The following is a 9,547-nucleotide window of genomic DNA, read 5'->3' as shown; positions in this document are numbered from 1 at the left end:
ACCACATGTAAATTGTACTATTTCTAAACTACATTTTTGAACAGCTTTATTTAGATGGTGACAGACTATCCTGCATAAATATAACATCTAATGATACAGTACCCAGGGTCCATTTTCATAACATGTACTTTTCTGTGGCTTTTGGTACATAAGACACATTTTGAGAATTATACTCTTACTTTGGTAATCTTATGAATACAGTCCTTTTATATGTAATTTAGTATCTTTGTACAAAGATACATGTACATTTATTTAAATAAAAGTTAATATTCTCATTTGTTCATCTAATTAGATCAGGCAACTGAATGACACACGGTTGGAGAGCTGTAGCATTTATGATTTTGTTTGCATTTCCTGTAGTTTTAGCTTATCTTATCTTTGAATGGGGTTGCACCAGTGCTGATGTAGTAGCACGACAGCACAACAAAATGTATCACTAACACTTTGCATGATTTTATGCTTCCTGTGGACAGAAAGTAATTTCAATTGTCCTCAGTGTCACATAATGCACATTATAAATCACTTAACTGAAAATGCAGCTGCTTTTTCCAATAATCCACAATAATAAAGTTGGGAATTTATGCATTCACAGGTCAAAGGGCAGGTACAGCTACATCTGGAGCTGATAAGGTGTCTCAGTCCGACTCAAGGATTTATCAAGAAGGCAGATGCTCACTAATATGGGGGATTGAACTCATGCTCACAATGCGGTGCTGCTCTCCTAAATGTACAGTAAATAAAAAGGAAATTTTATTGTCTACATATAGAGCCAAATAGATTGTGTTTCAGGTTACAGCTTGAAGCAGTAATGTGCAACAGTCCAGCTCAGCCTAATGATACAGTTTATACACCCCCTACAGCTACTCTGGCACTGTTTTTGCGGAGCACAGGGATGTTCCAGTTGTAGAGCAGGAAAGCATGCTATAGTTTACAGTCTCCGCAGTCGTCCTTTCTCACTGATGAGTTACTGAAGTGTCATAAATTAGTCACATTGTTATTGTCATGGATCAAATCAGAGTAGCTTTGAAAACTTGCTTCTGTATGCAGGCTGTTGACAGTAATGTGTCCACCTGCACTTTTGAGATTTTCCCTTTTGGTCAAAGACAAAAGAGATTGTTTGTGAGTAAAAGGTCAATGCCTACTCAGTGGTCCTGTGGTGCACTTAGTTCGTGGGTGAGCAGTAAATCAGAATATGCATGTGCTGTGACAGGAAGTGTAATGACAAGTGTAAGGGGGGGGGTCTTGCTGTTGGAGGGCTTGTCTCGGCGGGCGAGCAGAGAAGCAGACAGTGATAATGTTGAGGGGAATTTGTAGTTTGGAATGCTAGTGCATGTTTGAACATCAAACTACGAGATTAGGATGTGTTTTAGATGACAGTATCTGCTCTACTCTCTCTGCTGGCTTTCTTTTTGCTGTGTGTGTGGACAGGGGGCACATTTCATTGTAAGGCTGCAATACGGAACATTTCACACCCTGTCTGATATCCTCCACCTCCTTGACATTTCAAAACATCATTTATCACCATATAGGTATGAGACTCTATCCTTCACAACTATTCACCATTTGACAAACATCATTTCCTCCATTCCCAGCCTGCCACAGTCAGAAATTGTGCTGTCTATTTGACATGTGTCTAGAGTTCTTAAATCTTCATTTAAATTGCAAAGCTGGTAGAATCAGATCTTCTTTGAATGCATTGTGTGATGTTTTGGCTGATAACACAAGGGCCCTGTGGGATGACACATGTCATTTGCCATCATTTCAACACTGCCTTTACTTGACACTAACTGATGAGGGTTGGTGTTGTTTAATAACTCAAGACCGTCGTCAGGGAGGGAGGGAGAGTGTGTTGTGTAGTGGGGTGGGGGGGACGCAGGCTGACACTTGCATGAGGGTAAACTAGGAAAGCTGACAGACGAGTGCCGGGGAGATTGTGGGCACTGCAGAGTGAAGCAGAGAAAAAAAGGACGTGATGAATCCGGATTAGTCGGCCCGAATCCAACTGTTCCAGGGAGAATGATTGACTGGAGGGTAGCATATAGCAGTCTTAGTAAATTAAAGGTATCCGCAGCTCTCTCCTCCTCTTAGCCTCGCTTGGAGTTTTGAATGGAGCCGTCACAGCGCCTGGTGCCTCCTTGCCTTCACTACAGGATTGCTTTCTACCAGTGGGACCAGATGTAACCTACATCTGTCAGGCTTCATTAGCTCCATCAGTCTGGAGAACATTGTTCATTTTGGATTCACAAATGTTTTTCTTTATTAATCTTTCAATTCAGTTCACATATTAAAACAATTGTTTACGTTTCAATGTTTCCAGCACTGAAGTTTTAGTTGTACACACTGTCATTCTGAGTTTAACTAAAGTTGATCAGTCTTTAAGGAGGATCACAAAAATAGGCTAATTTCCACAGGGATATTTTCCATTTCACACTTCAACGAGCATATTTCATGTTACTCAGTTTGACTGTAGATTGGACTTACTTTCTTTGCTGGAAATGTACCGTCCTGCTTTAATTCGATTGATGTTTTAATTTCCTGACAGGATTGAGCCTCGTATTTCTCATGCTGGCTTGTCTTCTCTGCATTTAAGATTATCAGATACCGTTTTCCTATTTAAGATGTGATGGCAAAAATAATTTTGAAACTCAATCAAAAAGATTTTCTACCGTGAATACAGATGAATGGTGTAACAGTGTATATGGGGAATAAGCGGCCCACAGTGCCCAATGGGACGTTTCCATCTACACTGCTTTCATGTAAATTGGGCTTTCCTTAAATACATGATGAATACTAATCCATCTTTGATGTACTTGCATGTTTTTAATAGACTTACATTCACAAGCTAGCTTGGTTCCTTATTTATGTTCTTTGTGAATTTATTTATTATTTGGATGTTTATAAAGAAGAACAAGGTCATGCATGTTCATAAAACAGTCTGTAGGGTCAAGAGTGCTCACACCAATACATTTTTGATAAGTAGCCCACTACTGATATGGTTTGACCTGCCATCTTGTGGCAGTGAAGAGTACAGCACCTCAACCCACAATCCCACACACAGCTCCCTTATGCCTATACTCCGGCCACGTTTTCCCTATAATGAACTTAATGAATAAATATGTTTGCACCAGCAGATGGACAGGTTTTCACTCACATGTACTATTTGCTTACAGTAATACTTAAAGCAGGGCCCATCCTGGATTTGGACAGTTGTTTATGGATGAACTCGTGTCATGCTGTGCTGTAAGAGGCCAGTTGTAATGCAGAGCTATATTTAAAGTTCCCCTCGGGTGCCATTAAATCATGTAATTTCTTCGTCAGGCCTGGCTGACCTCATTTTAATACTCACATCAGACAGCATTAAGAAAAAAAAAGAACATTAAAATGTGGAATATTGAATTTGTATCTACTATGCTATCTTACATTTTAAATTTAAGCACTCTTGCAGACAGTCATGTTATGTGAGATTTACACACAGAATAGGCTTAAATTTCTTAGATGTGGATGTTGGAATAGCCAGACAAGTGTGATCAGTGGTGGCTGGTAAAAATGTGTTCTAGTTGAGGCTGTGCCAAATCCAACCAGTCTCAGTAGCAATCCCAATATGAGTCAAAACAATGAAAGAAATGCAAATAAATGCAGTTCATTTTGATGAATTACTCGATGCCAACATCTTAAAAAAGGTGAAGGCATTTGTGCACCTACACAGACATTGAACACATACCACGCGTTCATAGACCTTCTAAATATTTGAATAAACTGAACTGGTACTGACTGGGCAAACAAATAGTTACTGCAGCTTTTCCCTCATCCAACAGTAATGATGTCTGTTTTATATATTAAACATGCTATTATGTATATTGCATGGTTTGTGTTGTTTGTTTAAAAAAAAAAAAAAAAAAAAAAAGGGTTATTAAAAATGGTTGAATAGTACTTTTGGCCAGGGAAGGTGGTGGCCTAGTTTTGCTTGCCAGCCACTGCTGAGCACGATATTAGATGTTGTGATGCAGTTGCGTGTTTGTTTGCTTTGGCTGCCAGGGGGTAGAGTTCAAAAGCCATCAATACGTTTGGACAACCAGGAAAAATGAGAAAATTATAAAACTTTGATGCATTTGATGTCATAAAATGACAACATTGCTGCTTTTGCTTTGTGGGAGATAAGAATACAAAATGTGTTTTTCACTCAGCAACATAGAACATAAAATTTTGGTTTTGCTGTATTATTTTGGGAAAAGAGGGAACAGACTGAAATGTCACGTTGCATTAGAACCTCGTAGACGGAAAGATTTCAATTAAGCTTGAGGTTTTTTTTTTAGCAGATAAGTGAGTTTGTGTTTGACGGTACGGGCTATTACTACTGTGGACTGTAAAAATGTCTTTAGTTAGTCCTCCGTGACAGTTAAAACCCTGGTCTGTTAGCTCCTGCAGCTGCAGCACTCCTAACCTTGAGTGGGTGTTCAGATCCACAGGGGATGGAAGATTCCCCTGTTCTCTTCAGAAGTGAGCGGGAGAAGGGGGAGAAGACAGTCTCAGAGACAGATATTTATAGACAGAGTGGGAGAAAGTTAGATTGTGGCTTGAAAGGTTAAAAGTAGAAGGGAGCGGCAGAATGACAGAGGAGGAGAATGACAGAGTTGTCGGGTGGTGGAGGTGGCGGAGAATAGAGATGAAGCAGGAAGATTTAGAAATGGATGATGCTGCAGACATCACCAGAGGCTCCGTGGACCTGGCTGTAAATTTCTGTGTTTCTGTAGGTCAGGTTGGCACTTTTATTGTTTGTGTTGACCCTAATTAAGTCCTACAGATATTGTGAATGAGTCACTGAAAGGCTTGAGGAAATGTCTTCTTGGGGTATGTCTTGTATTTATATGCTCATTGTTTCCCTCTTGTCTAATTCCCTCCTGTAAACATTACTTTACTGCAATGATCCCAAAAGTAGAATATTAACACCATGAGACCATTTTTCTGAAGTGTTATTAATGTTGAGTAGGTCATACATAAGTCAGACTGTGAATTCAGAGTCTTAATATTCCCATCTGGGTAGAATTATGTCACTAAGCAGACAGCTAAACCAGTAAATCACCTCCTCTGAAGGCAAATTTGCCCAAATCTGTAGCTCTTTTTTTTCTGCTCTGACAACTGAAGCAACCATTTGTTCCCGGCACCCAGGAATCTATTGGCCCTATGACACTGAATCTCTGCATGGCTCCAGACTCCCAGCGAGTCTCCCCCTCAGCTGTAATTACGGTTTCCCATCTGCTGGGATTGTCCTGACCAGACCCACCGAGACTCTGCACTAAATCTCCTTGATGTTGTCAGTTAGCCATCCAGACAGGTAGTGTAGCTGGACGAGCAAAAATAAAAAAAGGCAAGGCCTCCTGGAAGTGAGCTCTGCTTCAGGGTAATTGATGTACAGAGCATCGTGGGCTGATTTTAACGGATGGTCTCTCCTCCCACACTGGGCCATTCTGAAGTCATTGTCACACTGGGCAAATATATCCGGGAGGATAGATGGGAGTTTGCCGTGTCCAGGATAGGGTGGAGAAAATGTTGTCTCCTCAGAGGAGACACACAGCAGCACAGACAGCCATTTTCCTGCTGTAAAAGGAAGGTGTTTATAGAGGTAGGCTGTCAAGAAAAGGAATAATATGGTGGGAGGCATGAGTTACTACTCAGATGTTAGTCATTGTATTTCTGTTTGTTATTTGTGAATGCCGGTAGGGCACATATATAATGTTAGTATGATCAATGATTTGTTTGCAAGAAAAACATGGTTAATCCAGCAACCCGACACATGTTGTTTCAGATATAATGATTCAGACAGTCTTGAAAACAGTGAGAAGTATGAACAAAGGAGAAAGGTTGGAGTGACAACAATGTCCATGATCGATGGGTATGCTTCCATTTATATTAAATACCAAGTGTTCAGTCTGGTTTTGATGTAGAAGGCTCTCTGACTGAGAGCATTGTTGAAATGTTCAGGGCTTTGTGCTTCCTTTATGTTGAAAACAACTTTTTACAGGACATTAATTAGATTGGGATGTAAAACATTTCATTCAGCTTCGTTGCAGGCTAGGAGTGGCTGATGATAAAAGGTGCTGATTGTCTCTGTAGTTGGAAATATTGATTTGTTTTTATGTTGTTGTCCAAAAACAAATGAAACACTTTTCAAATCAATGCATGGCTTTCGAAATAAGGATTAAATATCCAGACTTTAAGGGGGTTAATTAAATCATGACATCAAAGTAAGGCTGGATATCGATCTAAAAGTTGTAATACTGGTTCCTTTAAAACGGTGTTTTTTCATCACCAATTTTATCAAATCTATTTTAAGAAAAAGGAAATTATACTTTAACAGTGCATGTTTTTAGTTTTCATGCAGATTAGAGAGGGAGAGTGTAACTCAGGTTGTTTTCTCTCACTACAATTAACAGATGTCCACTAAATGCTTCACATGAAAGCTATTGCTAGACATTGCAATTTATAGATGTTTCATAGTTGTCTCGCATGCTATTAGATGCTAGTTCGCCAACTGCACACAAAAAAGCCTAAAGTTACAGCTGTGCACGCAACTCAGACAAGTATATGGCCAAAAACAATTGGTGTTTGAATGTAAAATTTACCCAAATTGAAACCAAATGATTTAATCTGCAGGGACGAGTTGCCCAGTTAGAGGCTACAGTAAATGATGTGGCTCACTGATTTCTGCATAAACGTAGCAAAAGTTATGTGTCTCACAATGATGTTGTGAATGTTAATGTGAATGTAGGGTAGTATCAAAAATATGGGACTCTATGATAACACATTTTTGATAGATATTACCAAAGCACTAAAACACTAAAATGATAAAGTACAAAATATGCAATAGTAAAGCATATACAGTAAAAATCTTTGGTACAGTCATTCACAGCTGTGCTTATCAGTGTATCAGTCTACAAGATAAGTGGGACCAGTTGTACTTGGAGCTGGTCTGCAATCAAAGTGAAGGAGAAATAAAAAGAGAGAGAGACAGCTGAACTTTTTTTTTTTTTAAAGCCTGCTTAGTCAAGCACAGTTATTATGAGAGTATCAATCCACATTACGACACACTGCTATTCCGCTCATTTACTACACTTTGCCTGTCCTTGATGGGAATATCACATTTACTGTACTTTAAAGTCACATTCAGTACTTCCTATTCTTCCAGCTTCAGCTGGAGATGAATGTTAATAAGCCTTATAAACCATGCAGAGTTTTGACTCCTTGTCACTGCACTGCAGGTTTTATTTTGGCTTGTGTGAGGCAACCCATGGTGAGAGCTCGACACTCATGTGTCTTATTTTCCAGAAATTGGATGCAAATGCAATGGCTAATGTGAACTGGAGGCACAAGCTTGCAAGGAAATAATTATTGCTATTTGAAATGTGTAGAGGAGAGAAAGATAATTATAGTATTATTAGGAGCAGGACAGTGTCAGTAGGTGAAGCTCTGTCAGATTCCAGTAGATGCTTTTGATCATCTGCTGAGTTTTTAGTGTCTACAGTTGGCTTTACTTCCAGTACTTTCACTTCGTAAGAGTCCCAGAGAAGAATGGGTCGATACAGGAAACTCCCAAAGCAAAGAAAGAAGTTAATGGTTCACTTTCACCCCATGAAAAAGAGATCAATAAAACAAATGGATGCATTTAACACAGCATTTATCAAGTGTCTAGCATGTCCTTTAAATAGATTCAGTAGTGGTTGAGCTTGTATTTAAAGTGGTAAAAATTTCAAGTACACCATGAAAAATCCACCCATTCAGCTTCCTCTGGCCATATTACTCCTCAGCATTTAACTGTGCTCCATGTCGCAGCTACAGCAAAACAAACTCACACCATTAGGTGACACTTTTAAAAATTGTGCCTCTGATATGGCGCTAAAAGCTGAAGTGTTAAAATCTTTCAACTTTGTTGCATAATATTTGTGCGTCACAGCTGAGAAATAGCATTCCTGCAGAGTATCTGCTCATGTTGCCATCGCAGTGAGTATCTACCAGACTGCTGCCCACATATTTTGCAGTAAAAGCTGCTGATGAATATTGTGTACTCACTTCTTGTACTGATGTCGGGATGTTAGCTATTTTCATGCCAATAACATGGATATTTTCAGTCTGTCCATAGCAAGAAAAAAAATAGAAACAAAGCCTATGAAATAATAATGAATTAATAAAGCTAAAACATTTCAAAACAACCCAATGAATACAAATATTTTGAAAAGTGCTGATTGGACTCTGGCACGTGGTGATTTTCACAGTCTTGATTTTGCTGTGCTGCATCTAAGTTAGAGGTTGAAAAAGGTTAAAGAGACATGAGAGTGATGTCGGCTGGCTGTGACACTGGTGGCAACAGGCCTGCGAGTCTGAAGACAAGGGGGGTTGGGGGCTGCAAGCTGCTCGGCGGAAGAGGGGGTAAAGGAGAGGTGAGTGACTGACGGCCATGTGTCAACCCTCCTCCTATACTAAATGTTGAGGGGGGACAGGGATGGCTCGTTAATTGGGGCGAGATGTAAAAGTCCCTGTCACTCATCATCATCTTCACTAATATGTTTGGAGGCCAAAGCCAGCTGAAGCATAGAAGTGAGTGATTAGTCACTGGAGTCGGGCGCAGCTGAGTGAAGGATGCGTTTCCACTCAAAGCATCTTTTTCTGGACATAGCTCTTGTCCTGATAAGATTGGTACCACACTGTGCTGCTGAATACAAAGCTGTCCACTTTAATTATTGAACATCTGTACATTTAATTTGCCAGGCAATTTCAGAGAGCAGCCCTGTGAGACCGAGCCTTGTTCAGATATTTTTTCTTTCCTCTTTTTCACAACCCCATCTAACAGTGAATCTCTCGCTTTATTTGAGAAATGCCATGAATTGGCATGGTGGTCATAATAGAGTACAGGTCCAGTGTCTATCATTTTTCTCTGACCTTGGTTTGTTCCAGTCTTTCAGAGCCCCTTGTGTGGTGTCCTCAGGGAAATAATGGCAAAGAGAAGGGAGCGTGGGATGCAGCCTCTGGAATTGACTGTGAAATTAACAGGAGAAGCGTTATTTCAGCATGCTGCTTAACCAGTGCGAAAAACAGATAGTGAAAGTGGTAACAAAGCTGGTAATGGAACAATAAGTCCTCTTGCCACTGTTGTGTTTACCACCCCGTTTATTATTATTTTTTTGTTGTAATCTTCCCTAACCAGTACAGTGGAATAACAATGATGCTCTTACAGTAATTATGGTAACATGAAAAGGGTTAGTTTGATGACAGGAGGATTTCATGTTACATAGTAGAATCTTTTTGTTTTTTTTCCCCCACACAAAATGAACATTACTTTCAAATAGTTATAAGTTTAAGCAAGTATAATTAAGCTTATTTACCATATAAGTCTTTCTTAATGGCTGTTTAATACTAGTGGCTGGCAGTGTCTCCTCTCAGTAATTCCCGCTCTTGAGTCTTAACAGTCCAAACAAATCTGACCAGCTAATTTGAGTGGCTTTTAAGAGCTCATATCCATAACCCTCTAACTGGGGAAACAACAGCAATTATGGCT

The sequence above is a fragment of the Brachyistius frenatus genome, unplaced genomic scaffold, assembly GCF_029030835.1.
Source record: "Brachyistius frenatus isolate BFR_SWC_R1_liver_20210118 unplaced genomic scaffold, ASM2903083v1 Contig_8, whole genome shotgun sequence".
In the NCBI taxonomy this organism is placed as follows: Eukaryota; Metazoa; Chordata; class Actinopteri; family Embiotocidae; genus Brachyistius; species Brachyistius frenatus.
Note: the sequence above shows the minus strand (reverse complement) of the source record.